At 45.2% G+C, this 16,851-nt stretch overlaps 1 protein-coding gene across 4 annotated transcripts in view; it reads right to left on the bottom strand.

Moving 5' to 3' along the window:
- LOC137376137 (regulator of G-protein signaling 7) overlaps window positions 1-16,851 on the bottom strand; it is a 477,275-nt gene that overhangs the window by 11,023 nt on the left and 449,401 nt on the right. The window lies entirely within an intron of this gene.

The raw sequence follows: 16,851 nt of genomic DNA, 5'->3' as shown, positions 1-16,851 counted from the left end.
ATTGGACTATCAGATTTGTGATGCTTGTCTGGTTTATCACTCTTTTGTTTCCTACCTTCATCCTGAAGTGTAACCTTGCATGGTGCATACGTTAATAACCTTTGTAGAAACTTAACATAAAATCAAAATTGTATTTCAGGATCTATAATCAAAATAAGGGTCCATATTCAATATATTCATTGGTAAAATGAGTTTAGAGCAGGTGTCAGTGGGCTCAAGTCCGAAGCACAGAACTGCCCCATAATGTGGCAGTAGAGTAACATATTCACACATGCTTGGTAATGTGTGAGAAATTAAAGTAACATGCTTGAAGAACTGAATGGTGCAGTGGGTTAGACACTGGCCTTTTACTTTTGATAACTGGGTTCAAATCCAGCCCAGCTGAAAGTCACTTCTGAATATAAAGGTCCAGTGTGAGGTATGTTTGGGCTGTCTCAATCTAGTCCCTGGCGGTTGTGAGAATGCAGCAGAGTACTAATTACAACAGAAACCGCACTCCAAAAATACTATATTGGCTGTAAAATGGGATGTCCTGAGGTGGTAAAGGCACTTCCTCTAATTGGCAATCTCACTTAGTGAGGCCACTGGATACTGATGAGGTAAACAGGAAAAATGGTACAATAGTGCACGAGGGGATTCTATGTTGAGGTTTGGGCTGAGCCACATTTTTGGACGAGGGAACTTTACTCTGCACTGATTTTGCTGACACTGGGGGCTGGATTTTGCCGAGATCATTGGGACCCTGACGCTGGGCTCAATTCTGGGCCAGGAACCCAGAAGTGGCCGTGGTCACGATCTTCCTGGATGCGGTCAATTAAGAAGCTGCCTTTGGGAGCCCTGTCCAATGAAGGATGATTGGCAGACCAGGTGACCAGCAGGCCCAATCAGAGGGCCTGCAGCAATGTCCGGCTGGCAGCCCCACTGGGAGAGGCAGGCGCTGCCGATGAAGGTTGAAGGACATGAGGGGGCCTCAAGATGGAGGTATCCTCTGAGAATAACAACAATTACTTACATTTATATAGCACCTTTAACGTAATAAAACATCCCAAGATACTTTAGAGGAGCATTATAAAACAAAGTATGACACCAAAACATATAGGGAGATATTAGGTCAGATGACAAAAGGCTTGGCCAAAGAAGTAGGTTTTAAGGGATGTCTTAAAGGAGAAAAGTGAGGTGAAGAGGCAGAGAGGTGTAGGGAGGGTATTCCAGATCTTGGTGCCAAGGCAACTGAAGGCACAGCCATCAATGATTGAGTGATTAAAATAAGGGATGCACAAGAAGTCAGAATTAGAGGAGCACAGGTATCTTGGAGGTTTGAGGGGCTGGAGGAGATTATCGAGATAGGGAGGGGAGAGGCCATGAAGGGATTTGAAAACAAGGCTGAGAATTTTAAAATCAAGACATTGGCTGACGGAGAGCCAATGTAGGTCAGTGAGCACTATAATTATAAAAGTGTAAGAAATAAGTGTGACCACAGCTTTCAGGCCATCGTTGTGAAGGGGGCATCCCTCCACAGAATGACCTGAGGCCCCAGCTGTGGCCCTCTGGCACCCATGGCTCCATGGGTTGGGGGATTTAAAGGGAGCCTCACTGGGCCCCCCCAGGCTGCCACCGGAAGGACGCCTCCAGGCATTGCCCAGGCTGGAGCCTCAGTGGGGGACCAGTCCGTCATTGGGAAGAACCCGGCGGCATCACCAATTTCCCCCCGAGTGGGCCCTTAGTTGGGTCTAATTAGCTACCCATTGCTGCCGTGTGGGTAGCTGCTGCCAGTCAAATACTGCCTCCAGCAATGTTGGTCCCGGCCCTACCTCCAAGCTCGTCTCCTTGGGATGGGGATAATTTATTCCTGGAAACAGGGATAACAGTTCCTTTCACTAGCATTTCAGTAAGTCATGCTACATTTTTGGAGTGGAATGAACTATTGAAGCTAGGTTAAAGAACATTTTGGGGCAGGCTATTTTACGCCTGGGCTGTGTTGTTCCAGAGCTAGGAGTAGTTGTTGCTGACCCCAGACAACAAAATTGGACAGGTCCAAAAACAGGCAGAGGGATTATGATGTAGAATGACCCAGCACCTGCTGCTTCTGATGCAGGCAGCGAACTTTGTGCTACCTAATAATGTAAATGAGTGTAGTGTGCAGCCAGCATTAAGCTTGCTGGTGAGTGGCAACATGCATGAACTGGGGCCGTAAAATCATGAGAGGCTATCATGAGTTAACGCTAGCCTGCACTACTTAAAGGGGAGGCGCTTTTTGACTGGAGCAGATACTGGAACTCATTCTAGCAGAGAGTTTTCCCTCAGAATGAGTCAAGAATTGCAAAACATGACAGAGAATGGGATCCAAGGTTTACCAGTGCACCACTGGAGGCTTTAGTGCAGGAGATGGACAGGAGGAGAGAGGTCCTTTATATACAGGGCATCAGGAGTCCCTCCTGATAGACAGTGTGAAGGCAGTGGGAGCAGATAGCCATCACAGTCAATGCCAGCCCTGTAGCCCCGAGGACCTGGATGCCGTAAAAAGTTCAATGACCTCACACAAGCAATCAAGGTCAGTGAATACATTTTCAAATGCCATATCCTTACAACTGAACCACTAGCTTCACACTGCTCAATGCACCACACCCGCATCACTCACCTACCAAAATTGTTTACCAACCATGACTCATACCTCACGTTCACCTCACACACTTAGCACTGCTGCAAGCTTCACACTCATATCTCACAGCATGCACAAATTGCCAGCTATTCAACCATGACAGCCCCAAACACATTGCACCACTCTCACTGAAACACATCTCACTCTCTTGCAGGACAAGATGGCACACAATTGCAGGCAGTAGCACCTAACTGGCACGTGATGGGGACACTTGCATGTCGTCAACCCGATAGAGGAGATGGTGCTCGGCAACATTGGAGAGGCTGTGACAAAGGACATGGCCAGTTGTGGGGCTGAAAGCATCAAAGATGACAATATGCTCATACCGATGTCTCCTTCTCACATCCCACTTCCCCTTCATCACACAATCTCTTTCAATATACAAGATGCAGACAGTTTAAGAATGTACCTCTTGGTTCACTCCCTCCCCTCACCGCAACCTTACCCTTGTGCCTTTCTTTTTTTTTATTCGTTCACGGGATGCGGACGTCACTGGCTAGACTAGCATTTATTGCCCAACCCTAACTGCCATTGAGAACATGGTGAAGAGCTGCCTTCTTGAACCGCTGCAGTCCTTGGGGTGTAGGTACACCAACAGTGCTGTTAGGAAGAGAGTTCCAGGAACTTGGCCCTAAGACAATGAAGTAACGGTGATATATTTCCAAGTCGGCTGGTGAGTGGCTTGGAGGGGAGCTTGCAGGTGGTGGTATTCCCACGCATCTTCTGCCCTTGTCCTTCTAGGTGGTAGAGGTTGCGGTTTGGAAGGTGCTGTCTAAGGAGCCTTGGTGAGTTGCTGCAGTGCATCTTGTATATGGTACACACTGCTGACACTGTGCGTTGGTGGTGGAGGGAGTGAATGTTGAAGGTGGTAACTGGTGTGCCAATCAAGCGGGCTACTAAGTCCTGGATGGTGTCAAGCTTCTTGAGTGTTGTTGGATCTGTACCCAACCAGGCATGTTGGAGTATTCTATCACACTCCTGACTTGTACCTTATAGATGGTGGACAGGCGTTGGGGAGACAGGAGGTGAGTTACTCGCTGCACAATTCCCAGCCTCTGACCTGCTCTTCCAGCCACCGTATTTATGTGGCTGGTCCAGTTCAGTTTTTGGTCAATGGTGACCCCGCAGGATGTTGATAATGGGGGATTCAGCGATGGTAATACCATTGAACGTCAAGGGGCGATGGTTAGATTCTCTCCTGTTGAGATGGTTATTGCCTGGCACTTGTGTGGCACGAATGTAACTTGCCACTTATCAGCCCAAGCCTGGATGTTGTGCTGGTCTTGCTGCACGTGGACTTGGGCTACTTCCGTATCTGAGGAGTCACGAATGGTGCTGAACATTGTGCAATCATCAGCGAACATCCCCACTTCTGACCTTATGAATGAAGGAAGGTCATTGATGAAGCAGCTGAAGATAGTTGTGCCGAGGACACTACCCTGAGGAACTCCTGCAGTGATGTCCTGGAGCTGAGAAGATTGATCTCCAACAACCACAACCATCTTCCTTTGTGCTAGGTATGACTCCAACCAGCGGAGGTTTTCCCCCGATTCCCATTGACTTCAGTTTTGCTAGGGCTCCTTGATGCCATATTCGGTCAAATGTTGCCTTATTGTCAAGGGCAGTCACTCTCACCTCACCTGTGGAGTTCAGCTCTTTTTTCCATGTCTGGACCAAGGCTGTAATGAGGTCAGGAGCTGAGTGGCCCAGGCGGAACCCAAACTGTGCATCAGTGAGCAGATTATTGCCAAACAAGTGTCGCTTGATAGCACTGTCCATGACCCCTTCCATCACTTTGCTGATGATCGGGAGTAGATTGATAGGGCAGTAATTAGCCGAGTTGGATTTGTCCTGCTTTTTGTGCACGGAATAAAGGCATCATGACTGCTGCCAGGATTCTGGGCACTAAACTGCAAGATGTTTTTGAGTATGGTCACACACCAGCTGGACATTGATGGAGTAGAACCCAGCTGTGGTCCATCTCTGAATTTACATGCGGCGCCTGCAAAGCAACATGTGTTTAGTCAAAGGCACCGTGCACCATCATGAAGCCTGCTATCCTGACGAAGCCGCATGCTCGCTCTGCTTGCTTCTCTGTGGATAGATAGAATACAGTGTATTCCCCACTCTTGCATACAGAGGCTCCTTTATATAGCAGTGGATGGTGAACTGTGAGATGTTTGAGATGTTGCCTGCTCCAGCCTGGAAGGAGCCCAACGTGAAGAAGGTGAAGGCCACGGTCGCTTTTACAGCCACTGGAAATGCTATTTTTCTTCCTGTTCTGAGGCTGCAGGTGCAACAGGTGGCAGATTTCAGCAAGCACTTCTTTAGTGAAACAGATGATGCACGTACACTGTTACTCACTGAGGTTGAAATAGGAGAAATGCTCCCTGAATGGATAAGGCCTCCTGATGACAGCCGTTCTCTCCCTCCTCCCTCTTCGAGCAGCTTGACCCCCTTTGTGTCGCCTCTCTTCATTCTCCCTTTCATGCTGCAGACCAAGGGGGATAGAAACTACAGCACCTATGACAGGGGTGAAGTGCTGTGAGCAGAACCAAGGTCTTCACCACAGGCCACACCAGTCCCTGTAGACTTCACAAACTTTAGGTTGCAGTACAAACCATCAAACGCTTCAACTAACTCAGCAGAAACAGGGAGCAGAAGTATATCATATGGCCCATTGAGCCTGCTCCACCATTCAATACGATCATGGCTGATCTTGGGCTTCAATTCCACTTTCCTGCCCACTCCCCACATCCCTCGATTCCCTGTGAGACCAAAAATCTATCTATCTATCCCAGCCTTAAATGTATTCAATGATGGAGCATCCATAACCTTCTGGGGTAGAGAATTCCAAAGATTCACAACCCTTTGAGTATAGTAATATCTCTTCATTTCAGTCCTCAATGATCGGCCCCTTATCCTGAGACTGTGTCCCCGTGTTCTAGATTCTCTGATCAGTGGAAACATTCTCTCAGTTTTTACTCTAACAAGCCCTTTCATAATCTTGTATGTCTCAATTAGATCGCCTCTCACTCTTCTAAACGCCAGAGAATTTAGGTCCAATTTACTCAGCCTCTCATCATAGGGCAATCCCCTCATCCCAGGGACCAATTTAGTAAATCTTCGCTGCACTGCCTCCAGTGCAAGTATATCCTTTCTTAAATGTGGAGACCAAAACTGCACACAGTATTTCTGGTGCAGTCTCACCAAAGCCCTGTATAATGTTAGTAAGACTTCTTTATTCACGTACTCCAATCCCCTTGCCATAAAAGCCAACATGCCATCTGCTTTCCTAATAGCCTGCTGCATCTGCATGTTAACTTTGTATATTCCCTGTCTGAGTACCCTCAAGTCTCTCTGAACATCAACACTTACCAGTTTCACACCTTTTAAAAAAATTCTGCTTTTCTATTTTTAAGACCGAAGTGAACAACTTCACACTTCCCTACATTATACTCCATTTGCCATCTTGTTGCCCACTCACTTAACCTGTCTATAGCTCTTTGCAGCCTCTCTATGTCCTTCCTGTAGCTTATTTTTCCACTGAGCTTTGTATCATCAGCAAACTCAGATACATTACTCTCTGTCTCTTCATCCAAGTCATTAATATATAGCTGAGGCCCCAACACTGATCCTTGCGGCACCCCACTATTCACTGCCTGTCAACTTGAAAATGCTCCATTTAGGCCCACTCTCTGCTTCCTGTCTATTAAGCAATCCTCTATTCATGCTAATATATTACCCCAACACCATGAGCCCTTATCTTGCCTATTAATCTTTGGCTGCGCTTGCTGACAACGCAACCACCAGGTGGCGTAGTACTTGCACATGCACAAATGCAGCCTCATGCACTGAAACATCACTGTCTGTGACGCTTTAGGCAGCTGCCAGGATTAAAGATGGCGCGACTCAATTTATCACAAAAAACAAATTAAATTCAATCACTGCAATCCCACTCCACCCCCACAATATCCCGCTTCTGTCCTGCGGCAATGCCTCCTGCGCCTGTCCGCTTGATCCCGGCCTTGCCGCTGCCTTCCCTCAGCCACATGCTCCCCACTTCAACCCCCCGCCCCCCCAATCTGTCGGCCACTCGCTCCCCCTTGCCGCTTCATCCCCATCAGCCACTCACTCTGCTCACCACTTCAAACCCTCCCCTTTGTCAGCCACTCGCACTAGAACTTGCCGCTTCATACCCCCTCGGTCCCTCCCACTTTTACACCCTCTCCCTTGTGCCCCACCCACTCCCTTCCGCTTCTCCTACCCCCGTTCCGTCCCATTTCTCCACCGTGCTCCCTCCCACTTCTCCACCCCTATCACCCCACTCCTGCTCTTCATGGGGGAAGTGGGAGAGAGAGAGAGAGAGATTGACAAAATAGGGACAGGCAGGGGAGGGGAAGAAGGCTGCGAACGAAAGACTTGGGGAAAGGGGGAAGTGGGACGGAGGGGGGGGGGAGAAGCACAGGGGGGGTGCAGGGAGAAGCAGGAGGGAGCGGGTGGTGGGAGATGAAGCAATGAGGCCTGGAGCGAGTGGTCGATGAGGGGGGGGGGGCAGCGTTTGAAGCAGTGAGCAGAGTGAGTGGCTGATGGGGATGAAGCAGCGAGGGGGAGCGAGTGGCCGATAGGTAGCGGGGGTGGGGGGGGTGCGTGGGGTGGTTGAAGGCGGGAGTGAGCAACAAACAGATGGGCACAGGAGGCAGCACTGGGCAAGAGAAGCGGGATGGCATTCCAGTATGCGATGACGTTTTCCCATGCATGCGCGAATTAATCCTGGCAAGACCGTAGGTTACGCATGTGCAGCACCTTACTGACAGCAAGAGACCGTTCCGCGCATGTGCGCAGCTGGGAGCACTCTGATGATGTCGGGGCGCCTAATGCATTGTCAGGAGTCACTTTGTTCATCTTTTATGTGGCAACTTATTGATGGCCTTTTGGAAATCCAGGTACTACAACTATTGGTTCCCCTTTATCTACCCTACTAGTTACATCCTCAAAATACTCTAATAAATTTGTCAAACAGGATCTCCCTTTCATAAAACCATGCTGACTTGTTCTAACCATACTATGCTTTTCCTAAGTGTAATGTTGAGACTTCTTTAACAATAGTTTCCAGCATCTTTCCAACGACTGACGATAGGCGAACTGGCCTGCTTCATGTTTTCTCTCTAACAGCCAGCAGAAATGAACGAACAATTAACCTGAAAGTGATTGAAGATCTCTTTAAATAGCACCGGTGAGAGGGTTGGGATGTGGTGGGGGGCACTTCCTGCTGCTGAACACATGTTTAGCTATGTTAGCTTAGGAGAGTGAGTCAGCTGGAGTGCTGGGGTCAAAAATGGCACTGATAGTCAAAGCAGCATTACGTACTGACTGACGTCACAATCTTCCTACTCTGCATACTTCCGGTGCACGTTCTTAGCACCTGTGCTAATGACCTGCTCAAATGGTGTCTGGTGTAGCCAGCACCAGAAATGTGCATGTGTGGCGTAGTCAGCATTTTGGACCTGAAGCAGTACCTACAGCGGCAAAAATACAGGCACTACTGAATCAAATTTTTGTCTTGGTCTCTCTTTATAGAGATTCCAGTGTTCATACAATGTGGATTACCACGAGCAGTGGTGACTGGATAGCAACCAGCAGCTGGAATCCAAGCCATTTTGTCTCTCTAACTCAAGGCCTTCCCCAGCTGAAACAGACACAGGACTTTTCCTTATTTGTATGGTTTAGTGATTCACTGGATTAAATAACTGACCACTCCCCCTTTGATCTTGTTTCGACTTCTTAATTCCTTTAGAATGTTCATACACTATGATTTGCTTTTCAGATATCTTGCAGTTTCTTTTTCAATACCTGCCTTTGAGCCTCTAGATTTCAGATGAGCTGCTCTGATACAAATCAGAACTTTATATCATTGTGAGTGTATCATTGGACAATGATTCTTTTCCAACCAGACTTCTCCTTTATTGTTTCCATAATCCAATCCTTTAACTATATTGGTCCAAGCTTTCATTTTTACAGGGACTTTAAGCATTAAGCTGGTATGGGTTTGTAATGATTTTTGTGGAATTTGCAGGACAGAAATGTAATATAGCAGCTAATGATTTTCAAGAGATATTAAACTTAAATCATAATTCAGTAGCAAGGTCAGTTGCAATTAAACTATCACAAGAGCGTTTTAGTTGTTAATAAAAGTACATGTATTTGCGAGTTCCCAAGGGATCATGGAGTCCTCCTTTATGCTCCAGCACTCATTAGGACTGATCAGATGGATGCATCATCTTTTTCGGTCCTGTACTTTCCTATGTAATAAGAAACTACATGACCGTGAGCTCTACTGCAATTGCTGGTATCAATTGCAGTTGCATGGTGGAATAAGAATACAATTCCACCTCAATAGCAGTTCTTTCAAATATATACGCTGAGATTTAAATTAGTTTCCTTTAAACAGAAGACAGGACAATAGCTGGCAGACCAGCATTTAGTCTTTTACAAGACATAAGACATCATTCCATGATCCTGGGCTCCTAGTGCATTAGAGGACCGTGGTGGGAAATGCAGTTACAATTGTCATGCAGGCCCCCACCTGCCAAGAATGAGGCAGATTAATTTTGTCATATGAACATTGATTTTAAACTTGCTGGGAAGAGAAGGCCTGTTACAAGGGCTTCCAGACACTTAAATGAAAAGCATTTTCATACTAACAGACAGTGCTTCTGGAGACAAAAGGACCATTCCCTGACACATTCAACCCACAATGGATTTTGATCACCAGACATTGAAGGCGTAAGGAAGAGCATTCCACAAACTGCTAAGGTGATACAATCCACAAAAGCCAGGACTGGTTAAACCAGCTGGTCAAATGACTAACTGGCTGCTCCAGGGTTTTTTGAACTAGTCACAGAGTTTTTGAACTCAGAAAGACTATTTGCACCTGGAGTGAGAAGACCTCTCCTGTCTGCTCCCATCTCTTTCTCACAAGCTTCTGGACACACTGAGGACACATGAACTTCAAGAGAGAAAAGTCTCCTTCATAGAACAAGGCTTATGAAGAATACTGGCCCCAATGAAAAGCAAGACCTACCTACAATCAAGGACTTTACAGCGAGCTTGAAGAACAGTAACCAAAAACATCTTCAGATATTGCCTCAAACTTTTCCACTTCATTTCTTCTGCTCTTTTCTGTCTCTATCTGCATGTGTGTATCGTGTATGCATGCTAGCGTGGGCGCGTCATGTGTCTGTAGGCATTAACCGAATTAGAGTTTAAGTTTAATCAAGTTCAACCTTTTTTCTTTAAAGCTATGAAAAGCTGTTTGGCTAGTTTCTTTGCCTTATAATTGGAAGTTAATGAACAAGGATTCACCAAGGGGGAGCTAAAAACACAGTGTGTTTAAAATTAATCCCTGTTACGGTAAGACCAGGTGAAGGCTAAGAGGGAACCCGAGACCCCTTTCTCGTCGTAACAGAAATTGGGGGGCTCGTCCAGGATTTTACCTACAGATAAATGAGAGAAATTGTAAGTGGGAAGCCAAATTGTTCCCAATAAAAAAACAGCAAGGTTTCAATACAGGTTTTCTTGTGGTTGTGTGTGCTTGAATACTAATATGTCTGCAACTGAAGCTAGTAGCTCTCCAAGCCAGGGTGATGTAACTTGTAATAAGTTAAAAGCACTGTCTATGGAGGAGTTGAGGAAATGGCTGAGCAGTGTGGGAATACTGTACGTGGCAAGGCTAGGAAGTCTTAACTCCAAAGGCTAGCAGCCAACCATTTTTCCCTGGAATCTGAAGAAGCAGAAGCAGCGTGAGAAGTAGACCCTGACAAGGTATTGCTAGCAAAGATACAACTGGAACAAAGGAAACTTGAATGAGAAGACAGGGAAAGAGAAAGAGAAAGGGAGAGACAGGAAAAAGAGGGAGAGAGGCAGGAGAGAGAAAAACAGCCTCCCAGAAGGAACGTGAAGACAAAGAGAGGCAGGAGAGAGACAGAAAAAGAACCTTCCAGAAAGAATGCGAAGAAGGAGAGCTGAAGCGGCCTGAGTTAACTAGGGGGTGACAGAGTAACCTCAGTGAAAGCATGGCCAATATGGAGGAGCATAATTCAGGGATGGGTACAGACTTGTTAAAACTATCTCAACTAATCCCAAAATTCACTGAGGGAGATGTAGGAGCATCTTTTGAAAAAGTGGCAAGGCAGATAAAATGACCAGTTGAGATTTGGCCTCTTTTATTGCAAAGCAAGCTAACTAGAAAAGCCCATGAGGTTTATTCCCTGTTGCCAGATGAGAGCTCATTAAATTATGAACTGACAAAAAATGCTATTGTTGGGGCATATGAATTAGTACCTAAAGCCTATCACCAAAAGTTTAGAACCCTCAAGAAGCAAGCTCATCAAACTTATCTGGAGTTTGAAAGAAGTAAACAGTTGGCTTTGACCAGTGGCTCAGGGCTCTTAAAGTACAGCTCAGCTATGAAAATCTCAGAGAAGTAATTCTGTTAGAGTAATTTATACACTCTCTCCCACTCTCCATAAAGACCCATGTAGAGGAGCAGTGAATTCAGAGAGCCCGGCAAGCAGCCACTCTGGCTGCTGAGTTTGCTTTAATTTTGTCAGTTTCCCAGGAGAAAACCTTTCCTAGTCACCCTCCAAATCCGAAAAAGACAAAGGGTGGGAAGGTGACAGGAGTCCAATCAGTACTTGGAGAGAAAGAAAAGCAGTATACACAGCGGGCCCTCCTCTAGACAATAAGGAAGGTGCTGTGAGCAGGAGTGAGACCCGAAAACCTGTGTGCTTCCATTATAATACGGCAGATCATCTGAAAGCTGACCGCTGGAAACTAAAGGGAAAACCAGTAGGGTTAATCAGGGCACACCTGCTCAGTGAAGAAGGAATCCTGGAGGAGAGCACACAGAGCAAGCTGTATCTTTAACTGCTGTAAGAGTGAGACCCAGGAAGCTTACTACTGCAAGTGCAGGAAAAGTTAATTGGATTCCTGAAGGTTATCAGGGTTTTGTGTTTGAAGGAAAAGTAACCCCATATCCCTTGAGTGGGGCAAGCAAGCCCATAGTGATTCTCAGGGACACAGGGGCCACTGGATCCCTTTTACTGGGAAAAGGCCTGACCTTTCCCCCAGAGAGTGCAGTGAACACCAAAATGGTGGTGAATGGTATTGGAGGGCAGTGTATGCCCAAACCTGTAAGTTCTGATTTTTCATTATCATCCTCCTCATTCAAGTGCAGCTTCTTGTTTTGTTTCCTGGGATTCATCTGTCACCTCGGATTCATTGGTCTCAGATGCTGCCATCTCCAATATGGTTGCCATGGCATCCACCGCTTTTTTACAAAGCTTTTTTCCATTTGATGCTTTCACCACGTTCTCCATTACATTTAGAGCTCGATTCAAATACCTCGGGTGCACCGGGAGTGCGACCTAGTTTCCGGACCGGTGACCGTAGGGATTGTCCCTAGTTTGCCTGTGGAAGGGGTTGACCTGCTCCTAGGTAATGATCTGGCACGGGTGAAGGTGGTAGCCCCCCCCATGAGTGAAAGAAAGACCACAGGAGGTCAGAGAGACAAGGCAGTGGCAGGAGACTGTCCCCTGCAGTCTCTTTGAATGTGTAAAGAGTGAGGCTATGATCAAACCAGCTACCCCAGAGGAGACTGAATTGGCACTGCAGGCAGATGACCATGAGGTCTGTCTATCAGAGACTTTCTTTGGAAAGTTAGGTGACCCAGGGAATGAATTTCATGGATTTTCTCGAGCTGAGGCTCAGCGAGCTGACCCAGTATTGAGGCAGTTCGCACAGGCTGCCCAGTCTGAAACTGAAGCAGAGGGAGTCCCTGATTGCTACTATTTAAAGAATGAGATACGGATGAGGAAATGGAGTTCTCCTCACAGACCTGAGAGCAAGGAGTGGACAGTAGTTCACCAGTTAGTGGTGCCGCAGAGGTATCGGAGAGAAATATTAAGAAGGGCCCAAGAGACTACAGTGGCTGTACATGCTGGTATACGAAAGACCAAAGCCCACATAAGACAGCAGTTTGACTGGCCAAAAATCCACAAAGATGTGGTGGAGTACTGCAGGAGTTGCCACATGTGCCAGGTTGAGGGGAAACCCCAACCTACAGTGAAACCAGCACCCATAAGTCCTTTACCAGTATTAGGAGGACCCTCCAGCAGAGGGCTAGTGAATTGTAAGGGATCTCCTCCAAGAACAAAAGGGGACAGGCAGGCACAAGGCTGGAAAAAGATTAGAAAGGGAAGGAGAAGAAAACGACCAAGAGGGCAGGTTAAAGGAAGGCCAGGAGGAACCCCTGATGAAAACCCCTACTGTCCGGTCAGCCAACCCCGAGAAATGTGAAAAGTTAGATCCCACATCCTCCTATGTAAATGCAGACACTAGAAGCACCCCACCAGAGTTGCTAACAGCATTTACAGGAACTTGAAGAAACAAAGAAAGACCTCTAATCAAAGCACCACAGTGGAGTACAGTAGTCTGCACAAATACCTGCAGGCAGGAGTGTCCCAGAGGACAAAGGGTAGATTAGCAAAGAATCCTCCCCCACAGTCAGAAAAAAAGAGAACCACCCAGCCCCTGAAGTCAAAAGCCTTTGCATAACTCAGCAAAGCACTGAAAGAGAATTCAGGGTAGACCTATGGACTCTCCTGAGCAAAATGATTCCAACTTAGGACTAATTAAATGCCACCCCCTCCACACCACCTTCTTACAGACCTCAACAGGAACAAAGAGCCTAGGCAATCATGGAAATGGGCAAACTGAAGAAAAACTTCATCAAAGAAACACACGTTTATTGGGATGCCAAAAAGGGCAGTTTAAAGCAACACTGCTACCAAGAAAAGAGAGGCTATAAGTCTTAGGATTTATGAATGAATGTGAATGACTGAGAGAGAGAGAGACGCACGCTTTTTCCTGTATCTTATATTTTCTCTCTCAACCCTTTTTAATGAAATGCACTTTTCACAAATCGTATTTCATTCTGCTGGGTGTGGAGGCGTCATGCAGGGCCCCACCTGCCAAGAATGAGGCAGATTAATTTTGTCATATGAACATTGATTTTAAACTTGCTGGGAAGAAGAAAAGGCCTGTTACAAGGGCTTCCAGACACTTAAATGAAAAGCATTTTCATACTAACAGACAGTGCTTCTGGAGACAAAAGGACCATTCCCTGACACATTCAACCCACAATGGATTTTGATCACCAGACATTGAAGGCGTAAGGAAGAGCATTCCACAAACTGCTAAGGTGATACAATCCACAAAAGCCAGGACTGGTTAAACTAGCTGGTCACATGGCTAACTGGCTGCTCCAGGGTTTTTTGAACTAGCCACAGAGTTTTTGAACTCAGAAAGACTGTTTGCTCCTGGAGTGAGAAGAACTCACCTCTCTGCTCCCATCTCTTTCTCACAAGCTTCTGGACACACTGAGGACACATGAACTTCAAGAGAGAAAAGTCTCCTACATTGAACAAGGTTTAAGAAGAATACTGGCCCCAACGAAAAGCAAGACCTACCTACAATCAAGGACTCTACAGCGAGCTTGAAGAACAGTAGCCAAAAACATCTTCAGATATTGCCTCAAACGTTTCCACTTCATTTCTTCTGCTCTTTTCTGTCTCTATCTACATGTATGCATGCTAGCGTATCCGTAGGCGTTAACCGAATTAGAGTTTAAGTTTAATAAAGTTCAACCCTTTTTCTTTAAACCTATGAAAACGTGTTTGGCTAGTTTATTTGCCTTATAATTGGAAGTTAGTGAACAAGGATTCACCAAGGGGGAGCTAAAAACATGGTGTGTTTAAAATTAAACCCTGTTACGGTAAGACCAGGTGAAGGCTGAGAGAGAACCCTAGACCCCTTTCTTACCTGGTCGTAACACAACACTGTAACCCTGATTCTCCAACCTGGGCTCTCTGTGAGTGCAAGTTTATGAATGTATCCCTATTTAGCTTTCAATCAATAACAGTGTAATGTTATTGCTTGTAAAGGGTGGAGTCATAGAAAGTACATCATGGATTGAATTTAAACAGCAAGAAACTAAAAAGAAACTGCTAACATTGGGTTTGATTGCAACCAATTGACTAAATGGATAGCAAATCCAACCAAATGAGCTTATTTGGGATTGATTCATTTTGCAATTTCAAATATCTCCTCAATTTTCTTACTCACTAAAGTTTCAGACATCTTATCACTGCTGGATTGTTTGATGAAGCCACACAAGGAGGTTTCCATAAATGGTAACCTACTGCACTTTCGTCAGATGAGAGAATGATGCTTCTGTCAAAACTTAGAATTATTTCTCCAGATTTGAATAACAGAATAGCAAGTTTCCTGCAGGTTTTGTATGAGTTTGGCACTGAAATCACACTGAATTGATGAAGACAGTGAAATATAACTGTAGATATTTCAGCATGATTTAGTTTAGCAGAAGCAGTGTCAGACCTTACACATCCCTTTACCTTCACATTGGCTGCAATATAACAGAATCCTGTGTCAGACTATCGGGAACATTTTTGAAGTTTGTTGCAAGGTTAGCAAAGGGCTGACTGTCTCATTACCATTGCTTGGAGGCCAGTAAGCAGAGTATAGGTCTGCATGTGCTGAGCTCTACTTTTCCTGATCTATGGAACCAGCAGCTGTAAGTATACTGGAAGGAGAATACGTGCAGCGGTGGCAGTCTTTTAGATTCCTCACGCTTTCTCAAAGATGTGTCGACGTTTTCTCTACTGCATCAGATTAAGACTTTAGGGATATCCCAACAGAATTATAAATCACTTGTAATTCGTTTCCCTGCCAGGTTGTACAATAGAGGAATTTAAAAATTCTGATCATGAGGCCAATCGCATTTTGTGATGCATATAAGAGACACAGAATGGCTTCCCTCCAGGGTTGTGATAACTGTTGGAATGTAAAAAGACGTAGTCACTGCCAGGACAACTGGTGTGATAATGGGTGTCAAGGGAGAGGGCAAAATATAGCAGATATGTGACTGGAGAGACGAGAACAGCGAGACAGAGAAGGAAGCCAATTAAGATGAAAAAGGGGAAAATAAAATCAAAAAAGCGAATGCGAGTAAGTTAAAAGAAAAAAAGGGAGATAAGATAGAATAGAAAAATGAACAATAGCAGAAAGAATTAAAGTAGAATGGTTACACAAAATGCAATTAAATTGGCCCAATTGCTATAGTGTTGGAACTCCGGTTCAAATCTCAACCTTGCTTCTGCTCATTGTGTGAGAAACTGGGCAAGAATTGGGGACTGGAGATTGGATTCCTTTCTGCACAGTGTGAACATGTTTATTGGAAGGACAGTCCAAGTACAGCGGTAATGTGAGATTTGTTGAGTTACACTATGTCCTTGCCGGTCAACTGGAGAGCATAAAATGCATGGGATAAGTTGTTCAAAAAATATAAGTGAAGTGTGAAATGGATGATGAATAGCAACATAAGGATTGACAGAAATTAAAAATGAAATGAAAAGCAAGCGAAGGATTCAGGATGAAAATAATAATGAAACACTTCCTGTGGAGCTTTAGTTACTGTGGCAATACACTGTGACTAATCTTGGTATGTTGGTGGTCCATGGTCATTAAAATTGGAGATATATTGTGCCATCCCAATTGTACTAAGATTTGTCCTCTTGTATCTGGTTTAAAAGACCATGTGAACATTCCTGAGATGGTTGGATTTATTTATAGCTCCCGGAATCAGGTATCTGTTCTGTATGCAGTGTGAAAAATGTTGGTGGAAAGTAAGTGACCAGGGTTCAAGCCCTTGATAATAAATGTACTGAGTATGTAAATGTGTAAATATGAATTATTTCTGCAGTCTTGCCAATAATTTCAAACATTAAGGACACCACAAAAAATGTTACAGCTGACATTAAACATGGACAGAAAAAAGCCATTGTTCTTTTATATTACCTTTGTGAACATCCTTCAAAATAAGTTCATACTTTTCTGTGAACAAGGAGAAAGCAAAGTTGAGGGTGTATTATTGGTATTTTGGTTTCGGAAATGATATCACCAAAATGACATCCATGCAAAACAAGAATGTTTTGCATACATTGCTTGATGAAATCTCAGCCCACTGAAACATCTTTGAGGACTGTATACAATTGACTAATACAGTGAGGGTTCAAGCAACTCAGAATGGAAGAGAGAATAAAAGGGCTCTA

Source organism: Heterodontus francisci, chromosome 13 (genome assembly GCF_036365525.1).
Source record: "Heterodontus francisci isolate sHetFra1 chromosome 13, sHetFra1.hap1, whole genome shotgun sequence".
NCBI classification, from domain to species: Eukaryota; Metazoa; Chordata; class Chondrichthyes; order Heterodontiformes; family Heterodontidae; genus Heterodontus; species Heterodontus francisci.
This window is presented reverse-complemented; position numbering and strand designations above follow the sequence as displayed.